The 25,703-nt window shown below is 33.9% G+C and overlaps 3 long non-coding RNA genes across 4 annotated transcripts in view; 2 read left to right on the forward strand and 1 right to left on the reverse strand.

Moving 5' to 3' along the window:
• Window positions 1-2,971: 2,971 nt before the first annotated feature.
• Window positions 2,972-25,703, forward strand: part of LOC111559710 — a 350,013-nt gene continuing 327,281 nt past the window's right edge. For both annotated transcript variants that reach the window (XR_006595557.1, XR_002740831.2), the window contains exon 1: window positions 2,972-3,069. This is a non-coding gene — a long non-coding RNA (uncharacterized LOC111559710). The remainder of the gene's footprint in view (window positions 3,070-25,703) is intronic.
• On the reverse strand, window positions 8,476-16,382 carry LOC109498169. The gene is made up of 3 exons (XR_002154821.2): window positions 16,330-16,382; window positions 13,693-13,776; window positions 8,476-8,704 (listed from the first exon to the last, which is right to left on the reverse strand). It is a non-coding gene; the product is annotated as an uncharacterized LOC109498169 (long non-coding RNA).
• Window positions 13,041-24,866, forward strand: LOC123384458. The gene is made up of 3 exons (XR_006595559.1): window positions 13,041-13,618; window positions 14,064-14,104; window positions 19,684-24,866. It is a non-coding gene; the product is annotated as an uncharacterized LOC123384458 (long non-coding RNA).

Consider the following 25,703-nt stretch of genomic DNA (forward strand, 5'->3'; position numbering starts at 1 on the left):
GCAACATAAGGGATCTTTGTTTTGATGGAAATATTCTGTATCTTGACTGTACCAATGTATCCTGGTTGTGATATGACATGATAGTTTTGCACAGTTGCCATGAAAAGTAACTGGGTAAAGGGCACATTGGGTTTCTATTAATTTTTATGGTTATTTGTAAATTTAATAATCTCAAAATTAAAAAAAGATTATAAATAGTTAATGGATGTGCACATACATACTATGCTAACACTAACCAAAAGTGAAATTCAATATTATATTGACTTCAGAAATTTGATTTTAGGGCAAAGTCTCTTACCAAGAATAAAGAATGTGATTTCATACTGATAAAGAGACCCAGTCATTCTGAGGGCATACACTCTGTACACTTATAATTAATAACAGAGGTTTAATATGTATGAAGCAAAAACTGTTAGAATTGAATAGAGAAATAAACACTATAAATTATAGTCAGAGGTTTCAGCAATCTTTTCTCAATAATTGATAGAACATGTAGACAGAAAATCTGTACACATGCAGAGGTTTAATCAACACTATCAAACAACATGCCTAATTGATATCTGTAACACCTCATCCAACAAGAGTATAATACAGTTCCCTTTCACACTCTTTCAAGTGCATCCAGAACATTTATTAAGACAGAACATCTTTTTATATATAAAACAAGTCTGGATAAATTTTAAAGCATTCAGGTGATATTTAATAATTAGAAATCAAGAATGGAAAGATTTCTGGAATCTCCAAATATTTAGAAACTTAATAGCAAATTTTTTAATATCTCATGGGTCAATGACAAAATCAAATATAAAATAATAGTACTTAGTAATTAGTAATGATATGAAAATACAACATGCCAACATATGTGGAATGTTACTGAATTGATACTTATGAGTCTATCTATATAGTAAATACTAATTGTAAAGAAAAAGAAAGGTCTTATATCAGCATGGTATTGGCATAAAGATAGACAAGTAGATCAATGGAACAGAAAAAAAAGAAGTACTGAAATATATCCACATGTATATGGGCAATGATATATAACACGGATAGAAAAGCAATTCAGTGGATACTGGATTCTGTTTTTGACAAATGATGCCACATCAATCTTATATCTAAAGCATAAAAATAAGGATACTTTGCACAATTAATCAAAATTAACTCAAAATAGAACATAGAACTAAATTTAAAACCTAAAATGACAAAACATCTAGAAGAAAACATAGGAAAACACCCTCTATGGACTTAAAATAGGAAAGATTTGTTGATACTTTGCTATAAATAGGATTCATAATGGAGTTGGTTGATAAATTTTTCTTCATAAAAATTAAAGACTCATTTTCTCTGAAAGAGTTAAGAAAATAGATGGCAAGCCACAGAAATTATATATAGTGTGTATGTCTAGTAGAGGGATAATATCTAGAATATATATGGAACTCTAAAAAATGATATATAAATGGCTAAAAAATTTGAAGAGACATATTACTAGAGAAAATGTACAAATAGCAAATAAGCACATGAAAAGATGTCCAGCATCACTAATTGTTAGGACAAGGCAAAAGACAACTACCATGATATACCACTGTAGTGACTACACATAGATTAAATAGCTACAATTAAATAGACTTGCTGTATCAACTGTTGACAAGAATGTGGAACATTAAAATACACACTGATTGAAGGACTATAAAATGAAACAATCAGTTTGGAAAGCAGTTTCTTAAAAAATGAAACATACGTCTTCCATATGATCTAGCCATTCCATATATAGATACTTATTCAAGAGAAATAAAATATTTTTTTCAAAAATGTGTTTGCAAATGTTTACAATGGCTTTATTCATAATTAATTTGGAAATAACTCAAATGTCTATTCACAACTGAAATAGTATGTCCACAAAATGGAACAATACTCAGCAAAAAATGAATGAAATATTGATACAAGCTAGAATATGAATGAAGATGAAAATAATTACACTGAATTTAAAAAACCATACAAAAGAGTACACATTGTATGATTTCATGTATGTAATATTCTAGTAAAGACAAACATTTATAAAAAAGCAGACCAGTGGTTGCAACAGAATGAAGGTAGGTTCAGGAAAAGATGTGAAGTTGTCATTAAGAAGAGGCAAGAGGACTGGGTGCCTAGGTGGCTCAGTTGGTCAAGCGTCTGACTTTGGCTCAGGTCACGATGTTGCAGTTCATGGGTTTGAGCCCTGCATAGGGCTCTGTGCCTGCAGGTCATAGCCTGGAGCCTGCTTTGGAATCTGTGTCTCCCTCTCTTCTCTGCCCCTTCCCTGCTCACTCTCTCTCTCAAAAATAAATAAACATTAAAAAGTTTTTTTTTTAAAAAAAAGGAAGAGGCAAGAGGAAAATTGTTCCCCGTCTTTACAGTCTGATTGTTTCATCCATGTTACATATTCCAAAACTTATAAATGGTACACTGTAAACAGTTGCAGTTTGTTCTATATTATATATTAATAAAGCACTTAAAATTACATGCTGTTGGTCCAATTTTGTAATTTATTTTTTTAATTTAAATTCAAGTTAGTTAACTTACAGTGTATTCTTGGCTTCAGCAGTAGAGCCCAGTGATTTATCTCTTACATATGACATCCAATACTCATCCCCAAAAGGGCCCTCCTTAATGCCCATCACCCATTTAACCCATCCCCCCACCAATCTCCCCTCCAGCAACCCTCAGATATCATATGATTTCACTCGTATGTGGAATTTGAGAAACACAACAGGTGAACATAGGGGAAGGGAAGGAAAAATAAGATAAAAACAGAGAAGGAGGCAAACCATAAGAGATTCTTAAATACAGAGATCCAATTTTATAAGTTTTCTAAAAATAAAATAAACATCTTGTATTTAGATTTTCTTTTGTCTTCATTGTGCTGTATTGAGAGATATAAAGCATAAACTGTGAAAAGCATGCTTGAAAGCCATCTCAGATATTTTTCCTTCCTTCCAGGAGCTTGAATGTCCAAACTATCCGGAGCAGATGACATGGTGTTCTCGAAATGAGATCTCCAGAACAGAGGCTTCTCAATATCTTTCTCCAAAGGTCAGTAATGCTTACTTACATCTTTTTCTTTTTGATCTAAGCTCATTTCTAATGTCTTAGTTCTCATTTTGATACATACTTTACCTATTCTTAAATTTGGGGTGATTATAATTAAGTCAGTATTTACTGTTCTTTACTTCAGGCTTCATTAGCCTCAGTCATGTTCAGTTTTGCACAAGTCGTGAAGTCAATCATGTAACATAAAAGTTTCAATATAGTAATGCATAAAAGTGGAAATGTGGGAAAGTATTAGCTCTTCAACTTGTCAGAAGTCCTGTTTTTCTTTGTTTAATTTTGTATCCATTTAATTTTATAGCTTGAATAAAATGTCAGTACTTTAGTTAAAATAAACACATATCATATATATTTCCTGTATCATATATAATTCCTTTAATTAAGTATTTGCCAGTCCTATATTATAGGCATTAAGAACTCTGAAAATTAATTTTTGCAGTAGTTTGCACAGTAGCATATATAAATAATTATTTTTGTACCATAATAAATATAACAAAATATTGATAAAGGTCAGAGAAAATAAGCAGTGAAGATTAATTGTAACCTTATGAATAAGATGATACTTGATCTTCTTTGAAATTGTGTCAATGCAGTTCTAAAGTAATACCAATGGTAATATTCCAATGGAATAGATTTATAAGAAATAACTATATATTGTTAATTGTATGGAACCAAGTATCTAAAAAATATCACAGGGATGCCTATGTGGCTCAATTGAGTGTCCTACTCTTGATTTCAGCTCAGGTCATGATTTCATGGTTTGTGGGTTCGAACCCCATGTTGGACCCTGCTTGGGATTCTCTCTCCCTTTTTCTCTGTCCTTCCCTCTCTTGCACACTCTCTCTTTCAAAAATAAATGAATAAACATTAAAAAAATAATAATAATGTCACAGGGGTGCCTGGGTGGTTCAGTTAGTTGAGCATCTGACTCTTGATTTTGGCTTAGGTCATAATCTCACAGTTCTTGAGATCCGGCCCAGTATCAGGCTCTGCACTGATTGCATGGAGCCTACTTGGGATTCTATCTCTCCCTCTCTCTGTGCCCCTCTGCTCCTCACATTCTCTTTCTCTGAAAATAAATAAATAAACATTAATAAAATAAAATAATATCATATTCCTGGAGTTTATGGAATATTGTAGTTTTTACTTTTGGCTTTATTTATAAAGGATTCACTTCAGTAATGTTGTTTTCTGTTATCAACTAACTTCTTACTTCTACTTACCTAGATCAATATACATTCATTAGATGGGCAAAAGCATCAATTTCAGTTTTTATCATAAACTTGTAAGTCACCCAAATAAGCTATTTCTCAAGTAAATGAATAAACAAATAAATAGATGGCTAGATAAATGAATGCTAAGATAATATCAGCTAGAATGCAAGAAAACAAGTGTGGATATGAAGCAACTGAAATACTCATAAACTGCTGGTGGGAATTCACAAATGGTCCAGCCATTTTGGAAAAAGTTTTAGACTTTCTTAGGACATTAAACATTATATCTACCACATAATCCTGTAAATCAGTACTAGGTACTTACTGTAGATAAGTGAAACTTATGTCCACATAAAACTTGAAAAAAAAGATTGTAGTTCTAATCTTAATTGTTAAAAACTGGGAATAACCCAGATATCTTTCAACAGATGAATGTAAAACAAGTAATGGTACTTCCCGCAGTGGATGGGATGCTACTCAATAATAAACAGGAGCAAACTGGTAGTAGACAGACTAACAAGAATTAATCTCAGAAACATCATGCTAAATGAAAAAAGTCAGACTCCAAGGCTACATTCCCTATGAAATTCTGGAAAATAGAAAACTATAGAGATAGATGACAGGTATCCAACCCTAGGTCTAGGGCTGGAGAAGGGATTGCTTAAAAAGATATATGAGAGGACTTGAGGGAGTCATGAAAATGGTCTACCTCTTATCTGTAACAGTAGTTACACAAAAAAATGTTTGCCAAAACTCATAGAACTATATACCAAAAAGGATAAATTTCATTATACATAAATTACATTTAAATAAACCTGAATAAAAGGAATCATTTACTGCATCTGGATTTTGTCTGAAAATCACAGTTTTATTGTTTCCCTTATTTACAAATGATATACTTCAACAATGATCATTTTCAGATTTTGAGTAGCTTCAATGTGTACTTCTCTAAATAAATATAAATTCATTTGAAGAGCAACTAAAAGTCTCATCTCGTATTCCAAGCTAAATAAGTTTCCAAATCACTCTAACATATCATTTCTCAAATAAATGATAAAATGAATAAATACCGGGAAGATGCTAGTAAAAAAGCTAACACTCAGACCCTGTTAGTGATTTCTTGAAATTCATATTTTGCATGATCACTTGTTTCTCTGTCATAAAAATTTGTGATATTGTTCACTTTATTATCACTGAAATCACCAAATAATCTTGAATAATTATGAGGCAGAGTTTGAAAATCTGGGCAGTCTTTCACTTGTTCAGTTTCAGTGAGTGGAAGGATGCCTTTGATAGCTAAGGGTTTGTAAAGGAGCTGAGGCTTCACAAACAATGTGTTTTTCTCAGTTTACTCATATTCACCCCTAAAGAGGCAAAACAACATTGCTATTTTGTTTGTTTATAGGAGGAATGAAACCAAACAAATAATTTGTGGTGGGGAGCATCATCAGTGTTTAAAATCTTAAAAGTAAAGGTCAGATACTATTGCAACTTTAACCAATTATTTATATTCTGTACTTTTGATTAATATCTCTAAATCTTTGGATATTGAAAAAATACTGAGATGATCCATATAAGAATTCTGAAACACTTGATAAAAAGGATTAAAAAACTGGGTACAAATGAATAAACAAAAGAACAAATAAAAAGCAGAAACAGACCTATAAAAACAGAAGAAATTGATGCTACCAGAGAAGAGAGGTGGGGGAATGGATAAAATGGGTGAAAGGGAGTGGGAGATATGGAGATATGGGCTTTCAGCTGTGGAATGAAAAGGCATGGGAATAAAAGATACAACATAGGGAATATAGTCAGTGGTATGTTAATAGCATTGTATGGTGACAGATGGGAGCTATACTTCTGGTGAGCATAGCATAATGTAGAGAGTTGTTGAATCACTATGTTGTATACCTGAAACTAATGTAACATCGTGTGCCAACTATACTGCAATGAAAACGAAACAAAACAAACAAACAAAAAACAAAGGAAGAAGAAAAAAAGGAAAGAAAAGAAAAAAGACAAAAGATATGACAGTGTACTACTAGATTAGATAAATCAGTCACTCTGGGCTCCAAGTATCTTACCCAACCCTTCTTTGATCTGCTGGTGGTCAGGTTTAGTCCCTAGCCTATCACATAGAGAAAATTGGCCTAGTGGGCTTCCAGGCATACCTTCTTGAAGGTGGAAGGTGAGCCAGAAATTCCCAAGTGAAAGATGTGGTATGAATAGGAAGGGAGCATGTATTAAAAACATCCATTGTGTGGATTAGGGATCTTCAAAGTTAGATTTCTTTCTTTTTTGAATGGTTAATTATGCTTCTCATTATAAAAATCATGATTGAAAGCATTGCTAACATCTATTGAATACCTATTTTGTAAAATATTTCATTTTAAGAGGTTTTCATGTAATAACTTATTTTATCCTGAAAACAATATTATAATAAGTGGGGCACCTGGGTGGCTCAGTTGGTTAAGCTTCTGACTTCACCTCAGGTCATGATCTCATGGTTCCTGAGTTTGAGCCCCGTGTTGAGCTCTGTGCTGACATCTTAGAGCCTGGAGCCTGCTTTGGATTCTGTGTCTTCCTCTCTCTCCGCTCCTCCCCAATTCATGCTCTCTCTCTCTCAAAAATAAATAAACATAAAAATTTTTTAAAAAAATTTAAAGATAAGAAAAAAACTAATAAATGAATTTCAAATTACAAATCAGGAACTTGAACACTTTGGTTTTAAAGCCAGTCATATTTTGCACCATGTACTTTTTTTTTTTTTTTTTTTTTTTTTTGAAAGAGAGAGAGGGAGCATAAGCAGGAGAGGGCAGAGGGAAAGAGAACATCTTAAGCAGGCTTCATTCTGAGTGCACAGTGCCCAGTGTGGAGCTTAATCTCACAACTGTGAGATCATGACCCGAGCTGAAATCAAGAATTAGACACCCAACCAACTGAGCCACCTAGGTGCCCCTGTACTATGTACTATTAAGTAGCACCTTTTTTCACTGTGAATGTCCTGTGCATTTTGTCATTACTAAGACAAGAATATTACCAAAAATTCTTCTGATATCCAAATAATTTATACAGATAATTATATTTTATGGCAACTTTTAAATCTGTATACATTTACAATTCCAGATACAGGCATATTAAGATAAATTAAGTTTCTGCATTGTTATAATTTCAGTGAAATACTCTGACGATTTTGTGAGAATATCTATATTTTATATGCTATAATATTTTGGGGGTTCTTTGAGACAGGATGAATGCTATTTTTTTTCTTATTATTCCAGAAATAAAGGGCTAAGGAGTTTTCCTTTATAGTGTTACCATTAAAAAGGTCTCCTAGAGGACACTTGTCCTGATGAGAACTGGTTGTTATATGTAAATGATGAATCATTAAATTCTATGCCTGTAACTAATATTATACTATATGTTAACTAATTAGAATTTAAATAAAAACTTGAAATATTAAAAAAATTAAAAAATAAACATGTGGGGGGAAAACAGTTACTTAGATGTCAGAATCCTTAAAGCAAAATGTATGTCCCAGGCATATTCATTCATTCATTCAACAAATATTTGCCGATAGTGCCTACTATGTTCTATGTTGTAGGAACACATCGATGAATAAAGCTATTAAACTACCTTCCTAGAAGAAACTATAACATCTAATAAAAATCTTAAGAGTTACAGTAATCTTTATGTAACCTCTGCTTTTCCGGAGAAAGCTCAAAATTTTTCTCGTAAGAAAAGATGGAGGAAACCAAGAAAACGGCACATTTATGAAACATTCAGATACTATCTATTCTTAATACAGCTATTTCCAAAAACAACTTTTTTTCATCAGTACCAGCTTATAAGTGAAGATTCACTAAAGAAAGATTAAGTAGCTTATCCAAGGTCACACATTTATTCAATGCCCAGGGCAACTAAAAAGACTCGTCTCCCGATTCCAAGATCAGTTCTCTTTTTGTTACACTAGCCTATGGCTTAATGAAACTGAAACTTAAAAAATATGAAATGATTTTTTAAAACATTAAAAAAATTTTTTAACATTTATTTATTATTGAGAGACAGAGAGACACAGAGTGTGAGAAGGGGAGGGGCAGAGAGAGGGGGAGACACAGAATCTGAAGCAGGCTCCAGGCTCTGAACTGTCAGCACAGAGCCCGACGCAGGGCTGGAACTTACAAACCATGACATCATGACCTGAACCAAAGTTGGATGGTTAAACGACTGAATCACCCAGGTGCCCCAAATGTTGTTGTTGTTGTTGTTGTTAATTTTTGTCCAATAAGCTTGAAGCATAGTGACATTCATTTATACTTTATGCTTCCAGGAACAGCTTTTGGAAATGATTCTTGAACGAGTCATCACATTCATCCCAAAGATGGGTGCCCAAAGTTAGAAATTCTCTGAAAATGCAGGAGAAGAAATTATGCTCACTCTTTCTATGATCACAATCTCATACCTAGTTTCTTAGTATTAAGGGTCATGAGAGTCACTAGCCTACTTATTTAATACTAATAAATAATACTAACAATTATAAATATTATTATTCTTTTCTAAAGCAATTTCACATTTCCAGGATCCAAAGGAAGCAACCAGAGTATTTAGATTGAAGTATGACCAATTGCCCAAACTATAGAATTGATCAAAGTTAATGGAATAGAAATTTTCCCATCAGTATCTTTTCTTCCTGGCTCTAGAGCACATAATTGTTCCAGGAACCAGAATTAAGATAAACTAGGGAAGCTGGGATGAGATGAGGTCTTGGCGTGTTAAAAGGTACTATTTGGACTGAGTGAGATGGACCCATGCCAGTTCTGAGGCTTCCCTGGACTGTGAGGGGGTGGTCTTCAAGACAAATAGCTTGTCAGTCTCAGACACTCCAATCTCTTTCACCACCCTCTCTTTCCCATGGTGTCCATTTAACCATATGAAGTCGTTTCCTATCAAACTGCTTGTCACCAGTTTAGCCCCTTCCCAAAGGCTAGCATCTATATTTTATACTTTAATGCACTGTGAAGATTGGTGAAGGGAAACAAAATTTTAGAAAGCCAAGGTATTAGATGTATGAAAGGGCATTTTACCTATGATTCAAAGAAATTAGATTCTGGAATTTGTGTGCATGTATGTCTGATAATGTCAACCTCTATGGCAAAATTCATTGTGACTTCAAATTGCATTTAAAGGAAAACAAAAGGTCATAGTCTCTTCATGTTTGCTTTTGTTCTTTTAGTCTATATCATACATGGATAATAAGCACTGGTTAATTTCTGTTCATAGTTAATTTTTAAACACACATTTTAATATTCTTCCACTGGTTATTCACCCAGGATTGTTTTAAGCACTGATATAATTCATGGCTTTCTTTTATCCCAGACTCCCCATTTTTCCAGTTTTAATTAATAGTTCTTCATTTGGAAAACAAGACTTTCTTGCATTTGGATTTTTGCTGTATTTTGAGACTGGAATTTGTAAGATATGACTTAATTTTTATTAAAAACTTACATTTATTTCTAAAACAAATTAAGAGTTCTCATCATAGTCAACTGACATTTTGGGGGATTGTTTAGTTTGATGACAGAGGGAGAATCCTAAAATTCACTGAAGTTTATTACCTATTTGTTTTTGTCAAATCATGTTAAGTGTCTCTGGATATATGAAAACTATAGAAAAAATTAAAACTAATAGTGCTCTATGGTTAGATTTTCACACTAACATCAAAAACAACAAAATAAATTGGTGAATTTTTAACATATTAAAAGGGAGATTATTTACATTTTTATTATTTCTTATTTATTTTCTAATTTTGAGGGGAGACTGAAGAATGAAAACAGGCAAGGTAGAAAAGAAAAAAGGGAGGAAGAGATACAAAAGGATAAATACAAATGTCAAAAGCAATGGAAACAAAAATCGAGAAGAGGAAACATTATTCATTGCATCAAGATAAGATGAAACAGTTGAGACTCAAAGAAAAGAAAAGACAGGGCCTCCAAAGGCCTAGTTGCCTACCCTTCAAGTCTAATGAAAAAGTTCAAGCATTAGAAACCACTGAATGAATGTGTCTGTAGAAAATAGATAAAATCTCCACCTTCTACTTGTGATTTCCAATGTGGCTAACAGTCTCTTCAACACCTCTATCCCACTGGCATCACCTGGTGGCAAAGTGGAAAGTGTTGGTCGCACCTCCACTTCTTGTTTTCAAGAGGAATGAGGAAAAGCAAAGGAGGACCTAGGGCTAGAATATTAAGTCACCACTAAATGAAGTCAGTGTTAAGAGATTTCTCCTGGTTCCAACTCTTACAGACAAGTCAGTCTAGTCTACCCTTCACCCCTACTCCTCTAGAATTCAAGATCTAGAAAATAAATTTACAGAGGAGGTTGAATTGAAAAATAGAATGCCAACAAGTTCACTAAATTTAAAACTTTTGCTTCCTAAGAGACACAGATGGCAAGTCTGTTATAGTTAGCTCATCACAGGAGGTTTTTAAATAGCCCTGGTTAAGAATTAACTTATGAACATGTAGCCATTAAAATTCAATAAATCTAGTCAGCACAAAAATATGCAGTGGGCAAGAACAATAGTATATGCCTTCCCACTCATTTTTTAATAGTAGGCTCAAATAGGTTTGATGATTTAAGAATTTTAGGGAATTGTGTGTTTGTATGTGTATATTCTGATGGAAAAAAATAAGCAGAAATCATGAAATAAACAAAGGCTTTCCTCCTTACGATCCTGCTCAATTTATTGTTCAGAATGTTAGAAATATGTTCAATGCAACACCAGTTTTAGATTCCCTTATAAGAAATCAACTTAATGGAAAGATATTTAAGCTAACATATGTATAAGATGAAATAATATCCACTGTATATTTTTTGTATATTTTCTTAGCCAATAAGAGTCATTACCTAGAAAGCCTTTTTATAACAACAATGAAAAAAATGTTTTTTGAGGAGATTACAAATGATCTAATGCTAGGAATTCAGTATCAATGTGTTATTATTCCTCTGTTCTCTGAGGAGAGTGTGGCTTTTTGGGAAGGAACTTTCTTTGAAGGCTTTGGTCAGAAAATGCTGAAATGGCACATCACAGCCTGACACCCCCTGGGTGAGTCATCTGTACCTGGTGCTAGAGCAGCTTTCTGAAAGCCCAACTGGTGCACTTCTCTCCCATTGGCATAACTATATTTAGAATCCATAGTTAGAGAGCTCAGGGCTTCTCGGGATGGTATTTTTAAATGTGTCATCACTCTAGACATGCTCTCCCTCCCTCTCCAACTGCTTCAGCCTCCCTCATAGTTTCACACATCCACATGGAAAAGAATCAAGAAAAATCACATTCTAAAGGAACCTGTGACACTAGTCTCATCTGGAATGTTAAGCTCTGGGATTAGACGCATGCTAATAGCTCCCTGGGCTCTTGTGCTTAGCAAGGTTTGAATTGTTCAGGCAGCTCAGCAGTGTGCTGTACAGCACAGTACTGGGCTCATTGTTCAATGTAAGCCTAAGGGAAGAATATAGTAAAATCCAGTGGATTTCTTTCTCTTTCATTTATTAGAACAAGCTTTACAAAGGTTTGCATGCTGGAATAGGTAATTCTGGCAATTGCTAGCTGTGACTATGCTCTGTGATATGTTAAGTAATGATGGAGCATCATGGGGAAACCTAGTGCTTTGTTCTAGCTCTGAAGGGATCTTTGATGAAGTCACTAGAGACAGGAAATAGAAAGAAATCCACACACTGTACATAGAATATACACATGAGTAAAGCATTATAGCACATCTTTGGAATGAAGTATCTTCAGTAGATAATTTGATTCATATCCCAGGAATCTGCATCAAAAACCAACCCTGTTTTACATGCTTTTGGATTAATATAGTCCTGGGCCAAAAAATGGATTCAATGTTAAAGGAATTATTCAATTAGTAGTTTTGTTAATTTATTTAATATAAACTTACTTATCATGTGCCTGCTTTGCAAATTTGTGCACAGTATATTACTATATGTACTGGATTAGAAAAAAAAAGATATTAGTTTCTTAGTATCTAGCTAGAGAAACCAGGATATCTATGACAAGTAAACTTCCAAAACAAAACATTATGATTATTAACCTGTCATAACCAAGAATTGCATAATTAATTCCTGGATGATGGGTATGGAACAGCTAGATCAACACAGGCTATCATGATACAAACAATTTTAAGAGTAGATAATCTACGCTGGTGGAAATAGCTCAGCAAACAAAAGGATGATAGAAGGAAAAGGTGCTCACAGCATAGGCAATATAGAGCAGCAAGGCAAATTGAAGATCCTTGAAGGAGAGTGGGGCACCCAAAGCTGTTATGAAGCCATGGGAATGATCTTGAAGGATGAGTGTCTAAAAAAGGAAACTGATGTTTTCCTGAGGGTGGGATACTGCCATTATGCACTGTATTATAGAATTCAGTGGTGGTATTTTAGAAATGGATTTTGGGCAGATGAATATGATAGAATAAATAGAAATTTTTAAATTTAATTTATTTTTTTTTATTTTTTTAATGCTTTTTAACGTTTATTTTTGAGACAGAGAGAGACAGAGCATGAATGGGGGAGGGTCAGAGAGAGAGAGGAAGACACAGAATCTGAAACAGGCTCCAGGCTCTGTGCTGTCAGCACAGAGCCTGATGTGGGGCTCGAACTCATGGACCGCGAGATCATGCCCTGAGCCGAAGTCGGACGCTTAACCAACTGAGGCACCCAGGCGCCCCTAAATAGAAATTTTTTTTAAAAACCTAGAAGCAAGGATATTAGCTAGGAAGTGCTTTCTCTAATTCAGGATGAGACCAAGGAGGGCTTCAACTTAATCATGGAAGATCTAATGGGAAGGGACTGTTTTGAGAAATATTTTTGTGAATAAAATGAAGCCAAAAGTAGTGGGGACAGTATCCTTTACGTACTGTGGCATCCTTAAGATATCTGAATGAGCGAAAGGCAAAGAAAAGGCCCAAAGACATGATGTATGACTATAATTATGATCCAAACAACAGTGATAATAATTTATTGAGTTATTAAGAAATGGAACTCAATGTGCTACAAACTTTATATACATGTTCTTATCTAACCTCCAATACTCTAGAAGGAAAGTAATATTTTTTATAATTCAGAAATGAGTCAAAGAAGTGCAAAATGGTTAGGTAAAATTGCCAAGATTTTCCCAGCCAGGTTTTAAAATCATGACTGATTCCCCCACAGAGCTAAGGAATTTCTAATTATATATTCTCTTCTATAGACCCTTATCCATACCACTGGTATAAACACAAGTTGAGAGCATAGACCTGTGACATGTAAGTGGGAGATATTGATCCTTTAATTAACACTTTCTAGCACACGTTTTCAAAATAGTTATGATTTTATTTACCTTATATACCATTCTCCATTTGACTCATTGAATACCAGGAGAAGTTTTTGTCAAAACCTGATTCAAATCTGTATGATATTATATCTGGAAAAATCAGAATAATATTATATATTATTAATTATAATATAAATTACATTATATATATATATATATATATATATATATATATATATATATATATATGACATGACATTTGCTGGTATCCTTTGCTTTTAATGGATCCCTAACTTTTCTAAATGCTTGATGTATTTTTTCTAAACAGCTTTTATAAAATATTGGCATATAGCTCCATAGCCTAAATGTTACAATTCTGTTGTGATTTTTAAAACTTCATTTGAGAAGAATTCACACTTATATTTGCTTCTCTCCAGATTGTGGCAACCTCTCCCTATTTCATCAAAGATTATTAAAGGTGAGCTTCCTCATCTGCAAGTTTCCTGCTTTGGGGGGATATAATTTATCTGGGCTAGGAAAACTAAATCTAGTTAATTTATGCAGAGAACTTTTAAAAATCCCTAAATAGTATTTCAGTTAAAATACTTTTTTTATCATTATTTGTTATACCCTTTACAGTCCCAAATCCTTCTTAATAAAATAGAGGAACCCAAATAGAACTGAAGAAAATACTGTTTTCTTTTAGCTTTTAACTGCAATAGTCTTGTTATTATTATTCATACTCCAAATAGAACTCAAAATTCCTGCTTGGATTTGTCCACACTGGGAAGAGACAAAGTCATCTAGGGCGCATAATGATGGTGTTAACTTGAATTGCTTTTACCTGCAGCAATAATGGACTGCCCAGCTCCTTTTTCTCCATTGTCAGAGAACCTTCTTTTGACAAATCACATTATAATGAGATTGTTTAAAATGGTTAGATGTGTTGTTTTGCCAGTAAAGCAGAATTTGTGTGTGTGTGCGTGTGTGTGTGTGTGTGTGTGTGTGTTTTCTTTGTCTATTTTAATGCAGTTTATCCTTACTGAATTAAAACTATGACCCTGGAGTCATTAACACTAGGGTCTAATCACCTGAACTAATTGTGCAAGGATGAGCAGAGCTGGGAGTACCATGTTTACAAACTGTGCACAAGGCTATTTTCAGCCTTTCTGTGAGAGGGCGAAGGACTGCAAATATGAGTGATACTACCTTGAAGACAAAATTATATAATTGCCCCTTCTAATTTACCAGTGAGAATCCTCAGCTCTGTCACCATGTAGAAAAGAAGAATAACTACTAAGGTTCACGGTGAGCCTGCTCAGTGCCAGATATTTTTCATACACTGTTCATTTGAGTCCTAAAATCGGCCTATGCATAATTATTATCGTCCCTGTTTTATGAAACAGAACACCAAGGTTCAAGGAGTTTATGTTATTTACCAAATAAGGAGAGAACTTTCAAATATGTTTTAATTAACTTCTTGGGTGGATGAAGATAATCACCCTAGGAAATTGTTGTAGGGAGACTTCTTATCTCACACACACACAAAAATGGAGCTGCTGAATGTCTTTTAAAATCTCCAACATTTATTTTTTGTGGATATTTCCACTTCACTGGAGCTTAATATAAATCCTCCATATCCTAGCATCACTACTGAGCTATAATTTTCTAGGATTCTGACTGCACTTTTATCATCCATGCTCCTTTCTCTAGATTTACTCAGGTAGAGCCAATGAATGAAGGTTGCTTCTGAAAGGCAATCTGTTCTACTAGCGTCAAAGAACATCTAGGACACGTACTGTCATGTACTTTCAACATTGTTGTGCAACGTGATGTGGAGACAGTAAGGCCTAGTGTGTGTACGTCTTCCAGGCCATGCAGCTTCCCTCAGTCAGCCTTTAGCTGTCATCTGTTCCTTCACCCTGCCCACTCTTGGGCCTGTGTATTCAAAGCACAGCAATGTCTTGATAGTGATGATAATAATAATAATAATAACAAAAACTTTGTGGATATCAGGTGTAAAGAGATTAGTGCAAAGCCAGCACAGGTGTTTCAGATTCTCAGGGATATTTTTGCAGTAAAATTTCTCTCACAGGGCTATATTCTAAGGAATTGATTGACTCTCAACCAAGATATTTGGCACAACAATGAGATGTAGCAGAATTTATTATAGCTACTAGTGGTATGACTACAATTTAAACTACAGTGACAAGTCCTGCTGCTACTATTTCAATTACCTTGGCTGCCAACAAGCATTTATAGGGCATTTAATATCTTCCATAAACTGTGCCAAGAAATTATATCTTTAGCCTTTGAAAAAACACATTGGAGAAAGTGCTATTATTATCCCTTTTAAGAGGGGGAAAGGCTTAGAAATTTTAAGTAAATTTCTCATACGTAACTGGCAGCTGGTAGAGTGGATACACATCCTAACAGTCTTTTTCTCTCTTCTGGCTTCTTCTACATCTTGCTGCTTCTGGTAGTAGCACAGCAAGCAAAAAGTCACATCTGTCTAATCAAAAAACTCTGATCTTAACCACTACATTATATTGCTGTTCAATAAAGGATACTATTAATTAAATTTTAAGTATTACATATTGTATTTAACAATGCATGTAATGAAAGAAAGAAAGAGAGAGAGAGAGAGAGAGAGAGAGAGAGAGAGAGAAAGAAAGAAAGAAAGAAACTTCGCAGCCAACTTACTTCTCATAGAATGAGGTATGACAATGGCAATTATTCACTTGTGGAAGAATCTTCAAAGAAAAAAATACAATTGATTACAAAACTGTGTGCTGAATTTTAGAATATAACACAAATGAAGTAAAAATTGCATTATACATATAGAGAGACAGAGAGATTTAGGGAGGATTAAGATTCTTCCTATAATGTTTTCAATATCAGTTTTATTGACTGATTTATTGAGAATAGAGAATGACATAGAGTTGCATTCACTGTTCTGAGTATTGTAAGTGAGAACCTGTGACATGTATGCTGTAATGGAAACAAGATTTGAAAATCACACTTCTGGAGAATCAAGGTTACCAGAAACATTGGCTGCCATAAGGCTAAACAAATGACATTGTAAACAAATAACAGAAAATGCTTATTCCCTCTGTCCCCTTTCTGCACTCTTGCTTTCATTTTCTCTTTCTTTCTCTCTGTATGTGTATATGCAAGCCCTAATGTGCTGGAAGAGCTATAGAACTTGGGAATTTTCTAAAATCACATTATAGAATGATAACAATTGATGGCTTTATAATTTTCCTATATGAAAGAAATCAAAATGTAAATTCAAGTTATTTATATATTTATTTAATTCATTTAGATTATAATTTATATCTGTCCTTATCATTTACAGCTGTATAATTGTATGGTTATGAAAGTTGAAAGTGAATCTTAGTCTTATGGGAAATCCTTTTACTGACAAAGACTTTGTCTATGACCAAATTTGAGTCAGGCTCCTTTGATTCCTCTTTTAGAGTAGGTCTGAAGCTGGACTCTGTTCTTAGCCATATTAGTCCAGTTTTAGCAAAAGTCCTGTTGAGTCAGTTTAGCGAATATGCCTAACCCTCAATATCTGGTCAAATTTCTCATCTCCCTGTCATATCACCCTGGCCTGCTTTCAGCAAGAATTCTGTTGCATTGGTCTACCAAAAATCCCTCCAGCTTTGATGTTTCTTCTTCCCAATTTGCTGCTTGACTGTAAATTTCTGTTTGCCCTTGCTATATCCAGAGTTTAGCCTCATTTCTCTTCTCTACGGTAAAACACCCATTGTAGTAATACCTCTTCAATAAATTCTTCCTTACTGTCTTTACAAATGTCATGGATAATTTGTTCTTCAATACCACATAAGAAAGTTTTCGTAAGTTTTCTCTACCAAACCTAACACTTGCATGGCTTAAGCCACCCAGCCTGTGATATTTTGTTATAGAAATCTGAACAGACTAGGCATACCCTAATGCCTGTCTTCTCTCATATTAACTCAAAATTACACCTAAATCTCCTCTTGCTGCTTCTGGTATTTTGCACAGCATGCAAAAAGTCAGAGTTTTTTGATTAGTAATTGATACAACAGAATTCAGAAAATCAATAAGATAATACAACATTTGAGCATCACTACAGATCAACTTGGCTTAAATTACATTTATAGACTACATCATCCAACAACAGCAGAATATGTATTCATTTCAAGCATACATGAAGTATTTACCAAGATAGACCATATGCTAGACCATAAACAAGATTTAATCAATAAAAGTAAATTAAATCATACAAATAATATTCTATGAGTAAAATGTAATAAAAATAAATAACAAAAAAATCTGGAAAATTCCAAAGTTTTTGGACATTATTTCTAACTAACATATGTGTCAAGAAAATATTACAAAAGAAATAGAAAACATTTTTTATTGAGTGAAAATGAAAATGCACGTGAACATTTGGGAGATGCAGCTAAAATAGTCTTTAGAAAAAAAGTATAACATTAAATACTCATATTTAAAAAACATAAAATATAAAAAATCAATGATGTAAACTTCAGTTTTTTGGAGTTTATGGAAAGCCACTGCTCAAATCTCTTCTGAGAAGCATAGTTGACTGACACTCTTACATTTCTGTCATGTTTCCATGTTTCTTCCTTCTTCGGGGTTTCTCCCAGCTAATGAATGAAAACAGCCAGTGGAGACACAGTCATCAAGTTATCTATTTGGAGAAACAATCCTTCCAGATGGTAATTTTGACCCTATCAATCACTTTCTCTTTTCTCAGAGAGTGATATTTGAGGCCCTTTTCTATGTGTATGTGCCCTTTTACAATTTATATATTTTCAGTAGGGGAAGACCCCATCACAAGATTTTATTTTACAATCCTTTCTTGAATATTCAAAATTATAATTTTCATTTACTTTGATGCTTTGAATTCTGAGTTTCTTGCTGCCTAGTGCTGCATTGAATATGGTTCTGTTTAGGAATAGTTTCTGTGCTATCTTGTGACATTTTCAGTTATGGGCTGCCATGGCTATCACCATGGCCTGTAGCTAGGGAAACCTGTAAGCCAAAGAAAAATATTCTTTCCCTCCAATATTTTTGTGTGAACTGGATGATTATCCTCAGCAAACTTGCCAAAGTTTTTAATATGTCAATATATTAATTATTTTTGTTTCTGTGGAATATGTAACTAGTTTTGTTTGTTGGATTTGACTATAATTTCTCTTCATTATTTTCTTTCCTTTCTGACACATTTGTCTTCCTAATATAACTATAAACTTTGTGCCTTGAATTTTTTTATATGGATAATTTGAGATCAACATTCATCCTAAATCCTTGATCACCCTCACAGCTGAGCTGAATAATCCCATACCCAAAGATACCTCCCTTTTTCTTTTTAACCAATCTAAAGCTGGCTAACTATGGTCTTACCCAAGATAAATAAGAGGAAAGAAGCAAATGTCTGTCTGGCCTTTCTTATAAAGACTATTTTTAAATGAATAAAAAAGTTCATGAGAGAAAACTCTCCTTTATATAAGAACTAGATCCAATAAACTCAAGGGGAATGAATGAAATAAGTGGATCAAAGCACTGATGCCCAATGATATTGGCTAATTCATTAAGTCAAAGATAAATTTTAAAATGAATGTGTCAGGTTGACGTAATGGTAAACTTTATATTTTACTAAGAGTGTACAATAGAAAATATTCATAACTATATGTATTTATTAAAAGTTTTTATATCTGGGGGTGCCTGGGTGGTTCAGTCAGTTGAGCTCCGACTCTTGATTTGAACTCAGGTCATGATCTCACTGTTTGTGAGATTGAGCTCTAGGTCAGGCTCTGTGCTGACGGCAGGGAGCCTGCTTGGGATTCTCTCTCGGAGTCTCCCCCTCTCTCTGCCCCTCCCCAGCTTGTGCTCACTCTCTTCTTCTCCCCCTCATAGTTAATTAATTAATTAATTAATTAAAAATGATTTTGTACCTGAATCTAAGCTTCTCTATATCTATTCCCCAATTAACTTATGAGATAGGAGAAAGAGGATCGTGACAAATAATATCACACTTTACAGAATGTGGAAAATTACACCAGAGCGGTGACATATGGAGAACGCATATGGAGGAAAATGTTGGGAGAGAGAACCATTCCTGATAAAAAGAGATGTCTGAGAATACCAACTGAATTCAATATGAGACTTTAGGTGGACGCTTATTAAAACAATCAACCAAAAAAACCTATATAGACTTTTTTTTTTAATTAAGCTAAGTGAATATAGACACTGTATTTGATCCCCTGTGAAATCTTTATTAATAATTAATAATGTTGCAATCAGTAAAAATAAATAATGATTATCATTGGATATGTTTACTGTATTTTTCTTAAATTTATAAAAGTTATTATGTGCTAGAAATATTTACTAATATATTTATAGTTAAAATGATCAGATGTCTAGGAGTTGCTTTATAAAGGATGCTTCAGGAAAAAAAAGTGAGGTGGGGTGGTGGAGTAAATGGAACAAGAATGTAGAAACTGAATCCCAGAAGATTTATTTTACTGTCATCTCTATTTTTGTGTATGTGAAAACTGCAATTATAGAACATTAATTTATAAAGACTCTGTGGATCTGCTACATGAATCCAAGTGATTATCCTCTACTTACATCTTCCTGTTTGAGTTCTAAATACAATGCAAACAGCATCAAAAGGAGCCAAATTTGGAGGAAACCTACTGGTAACTGTATACCTAGACTTCTGCTCAATAATTTAAAGCTTACATCTTAGAGTTTACTGTGTAGAGTGATTATATAATTTATCAGGCAGGCAATATATGTTAGTATGAAACAGGAGGCCAGCAGCATAAACAGGGGAAATCCAGAAAGCAAAGCACATAAGAGTATTTTATTTTTATTCATTTTAAGAGCTACTTAAAAATTAAGCTGAACAGAAGGGAAAGATTCTCCCATAATGCATAACAAAATTTAGTCAATCTTAGTTGTACCTGTAGTTCAGGTCATTCCATGCCTGTGTAGTTCAAGGACTCACTTGTGGCTTGTACATGATGACTAATGAGACTATGAAGCTCACTCAACTGTGAGTCATGTGCTCCCTGCCATCCATCTACTGGCTTAGACTTTTCCTGGTATTTGGCTAAGGCTTACTTAACCTCCTGTATAAATATAAACAAACACTTCCCAATGGACAAAACTTCCATGAGCCACAGAAGCACAAGAAAGTCAAAATATCATGTCACTTCAGGCTTTACATTGTTTTTGCAAGATACTTCAAACTGTCAAGGAAAAAGTAATTGTGCTTGGATACACCAAATGCCTTAAACTTTAAGTGAGATTTTGCATCCCGAATTCTACTCATGCTTATTTTCCAAGGTTTGTAGAACACGGGACCATAACCTAATACTTCATTTAATTGAATTTACCTCAAATCTACAGATTCTTCTATGATCCCTATCAGCTGTAAAGATAGAGACGTTTTCCCCATGGCAAAAGACTCATATGTCTGTGTATATAGTCATATTTAAAGAGGGAAAAACACAGACTGATCTAAACATACCTATTGTCTGTTCCTAACTCACCCATCAGATTTGTCACTCCTCTTAGGGGAAGGAAGTCCAGGCTGGTACACTGAACAATGCCCTTCCCCAGGAACATATAAGGAAGAGGAATGAACTATTGACACTATCAAAAACTGGGGAGATGTAGGAGTTCTTTCACATGTTAAGTAACAACTGACTAGTACTTAAGTAGAAACAATTAATGGTAAAATAATTTTAATGTCTTTAATCATATTCTCTAATAAAAATTTACCTGTCAGAGACTTTGATTTATATACTTCTCTTCTGATAAAGTGATCATCTCATTAGAAAAGCTCAGAATTCTCCTGAAAGAGTAATCCATTCTTCTTTTTCTTCTTCTTCTTCTTCTTCTTCTTCTTCTTCTTCTTCTTCTTCTTCTTCTTCTTAATGCTTACAATAATTTTAATTCTCTTGGCTACTCCTTACCTTCTTCCTTAGAAATAAACTTAACTCACAAGGACATAAATATAGGCTTAACTCTTAAACTAGAACAGCATATTAGACATGCAGTCATAAAACATTTTATGTTATATTCAAAACCTATAATCATTAATAACTTACTCTAGACTGTATAGAAAAGATTGTTTATTGGAAATGAGAAATACTAGAGAATGGAAGACTAAAGTTTTAATTCATCATCCTAACATTTACTAGCTCTGTGACTGAGGAATTGACATAACTTCAAGAGTCTGAAGTGTCACCTTTAAAAGAAAAAAATTATTTTAACTACCTCAAACAGACCTTTATATAGATTTATTGAGAAAATGTCTATTAAACTTGTTGTAAAATATTGAAGATTAAAAATTAAATTAAAATTGTTAAACAACAGAGCATGTTTTCCACTCCTTACTAAACCATTTTTATTAATTAAAAAACCTCGCCAAGATATTTCTTCTTTTGGGAAAAATCTCATATAAAAGCAGGAAAGTATTAGTAGACAATAAACATGACTCTACTAGTTATCTTGGAAGTACAGAATTTTACAGCCCAAAACATTGAGTATATATTTATCAAAACTGTGTGGTAAATATAAATTCTCCTCATGTTAAAAGAGACTACTAAATATATACTTTCAGGACTCACTGAAGTTTGGCCAAACTAAACTTTCTGGAAAATGCAAGTTGAGTAGTGAGTGAGTTGTTAATGAAGTCACTCTAATGGAGAATGCAATGATATGTCTTCTTTCTTCTAAGGAGGAGGGGTTCCCCCCCCCTTTTATTATTCTCCTTCACAAGTTGATGGATTAGGAGTGTTTGCAAGAAGGAGAGACTAACATTGCATTCCCAATATTTATGGTTTATAAGATGTAGTTGTCCACATACAATCAAGAAGAATGCAATAGAAGAGTTTTTAGGAGCATATGATGTGTTATACTGATTTCTATTTGGAACTTGAGAAGTTAGGGTGCCAACTCAAAGAACTAATAGGGGAGAAAGGCCCACAGGAAAGATTAACAGCCTGCATTCCCAATGTTTGGCATGGAAAAGATGTATGAGTTGCCTCCATAAAAGAAGATTTCAGATAAGGAAAATATGCTGGATAATCTTTATGAGACTATATCCAGGAAAGTGGAGAGAAGATTTAGAGGATCTTAGGAGTAAGAAGTGTGGCATGAACTACCATGGTAAGCCCTGAGCAATAGGCACAATTCCTCCTTTCCTTGACCAGAATAGTCAGAAGAAGAAAAGGTGAAGAAAGTGAAAAAGGAGAATACATTCATTCATCTTCCCCAGTGAAAGGCCCCCAAGCCATGTGTGAGGCCTTGAACTAAAAGGAAAAGAGAATCTTTGAACTGGATATGCAACTGAAGTTTTTATTTAAACAAGCCTGAACTTTTAAATATTAAGATTGGATTTTGAGTATCAAAACTTACTCTTCTTGTAACTGAAACTGTTTATGAATCTGTTGCTTCTGCTGAGGGCATGGAACATCTCCGACAAGGCATGCTCGAATGTAATGTAGGATAAATAAGACTCAAAGTCCTGCCTATCTAATAAACTGGCTACTTATTTTCATATGGCAATATTTTATCTTCAAATTCCATCCACTTATTACTTCAGTGAAGTCTTGAGTCATTATGACATTTATCAATCTCTCTTTATAAGAATTCAACAGTAAGACTGTTTCATATGGATTTATTATTATATCCCAACTACTCATTCCAAATCATAGACTCCTTTGGTTCTTATTCTTCTGTCCTTTATGCTGACAAACAGACCATTTTTAATTTTTATTACCAGCTCAACCATTCCTTATATAATAAAACAGTACAGAAAGTACTAGTATCTACCCCACATTTCTCCCTCCAATCTTCATTTTCTCTTTACTTCTTACCATCTATTTTTTTAACTTAAATTAGGAGAAGAGTATGTTCAGGAGCAGATCTTAGTCTATGCCTATGTTTTTATTTTCTCTTCTCCCTCACACTTCTCATAAACAGACCAATGGCTAGTGTTAGACTCATGAAAGAGAAAAAAAAGATAGGGATTTGTGGGCAATGATAATAAAGTCTAATTAAATGGACAGATGCCATAAAGACAAATACACCATTCTTTTAAAGCAACCAAATAAAGAAAATGGTATTGACCAATGCTGACAAATTCAAGAAGGACCAATTAAGGAAAAAGACAGATTTTCTCATAGTGTGCCTTTAACATCAGTCCATGTCAGATATTATTTATGGGTGAATAGGAATCCTGAAAAGCCTCACACACAACCTAATTTGGAGAGAAGAAGAGGGAGATATTCTATTTATCTTTCCTCTTTTCTTACTGGCAGGAGGATGGTATGTAGAATGGAAAGTAAGAACAGAAAGCTTGGCTGGGGTGAGATAGGTGGAAAGAAGAAAGCCAATAGTAGGAGCCGATTCTTCTTACAAAGGATGTAGAATTTTGCTAAAATGGAGAAACAGTCTGAATTCATGAGACTTTCCTCTATAAAAGCAGGATACCTAGGGAGGATACACCACTGGGAGAAAAGGATTCTTTCTCAGAAAAGAGAGTCCAACATACTCCAACTAAGACTGCATTTAGTCATCAGGCCACAGAGATGATAAATAGATAAAACAAAATTCAACCCTACATTATAAGGATCATATACCATGATCAATTGTAATTTATTCTAGGAATACAAGGTTGGTTTAATATCCTCAAAACACTGAATGTGATACTCAACATTAGCAAAATGAAGGATAGCAATCATATGATCATCTCAAGAGATGCAGAAAAAGCATTTGACAAAACCAAATATCAATTTATGATAAAAACTGTCAACAAGGAGGTGGGAATATGCATTAACATAATAAAGGCCATATATGGCAAGACAAGTGCTAACATGATACTCAATAATTAAAAGCAGGAAATTTTTCCTCTAATCTCATGAAAAAGACAAGGATGTCCAATCTCATCATTTCTGTCCAACATAGTACTAGAAGTCTTAGCCAGAGGAACTGGATAAGAACAAGAAATAAAAGGCATCCAGTTTGGAAAGTAAGAAGTAAAACTGTCACCATTTGCAGATAACATGAGACTATATATAGAACACCCTGAAGACTACCAAAAAACCGTTAGAACTAATAAATGAATTCAGTAAAGCTGCAGGATACAAAATCAATATGCAAATATATGTTGCATCTCTACACAATAATAATGAACTATCAGAAATAGAATTTAAGAAAATCCCATTTGCAATTGTTGCATCAAAAGAATAAAATATGTACAGGGCACCTGGGTGGCTCAGTCGGTTAAGCGGCAGACTTCGGCTCAGGTCATGATCTTGCGGTCTGTGAGTTCGAGCCCCGCGTTGGGCTCTGTGCTGACAGCTCAGAGCCTGGAGCCTGTTTCAGATTCTGTGTCTCCCCCCCCCCCGTGACCCTCCCCCGTTCATGCTCTGTCTCTCTCTGTCTCAAAAATAAACGTTAAAAAATTTTTAAAAAAAAGAATAAAATATGTAGTAATAGATTTAATCACAGAGGTGAAAGACCTGTATACTGAAAACTGTAGGACATTGAGCTAAGAAACTGAAGACACAAATAAATGGAAAAAATATTCCATGCTCAAATATTCGTAATACCCAAAGCAATATACAGATTAAGTGCAATCCCTCTTAAAAGTCCAGTGGCATTTTTCACAGAAATGAACAATCCTAAATTGTATATGGAACCACAAAAGACTTCTACAAGCCAAAGCAATCTTAAGAAAGGAGAACAGTGCTGGAGGCATCATTCTCCCTGATTTCAAACTATATTACAAAGTTTTAGTAATTATAACACTATAGTATTGCTATAAGAATAGACACATATCAATGGAGAGCCCTGATATAAACACATGGATAAAGGTCAATTAATTTAGGACAGATGAGACAAGAATATACAATGGAGAAAAGATAGTTTCTTCAATAATAGTATTAGGAAAACTGGACAGCCATATGCAAAAGAATAAAATTGGACCTGTATTTTAAACCATATACAAAAATTAACTAAAAACTCATTTAAAACTTGCATAT

The sequence above is a fragment of the Felis catus genome, chromosome A3 (genome assembly GCF_018350175.1).
Source record: "Felis catus isolate Fca126 chromosome A3, F.catus_Fca126_mat1.0, whole genome shotgun sequence".
In the NCBI taxonomy this organism is placed as follows: Eukaryota; Metazoa; Chordata; class Mammalia; order Carnivora; family Felidae; genus Felis; species Felis catus.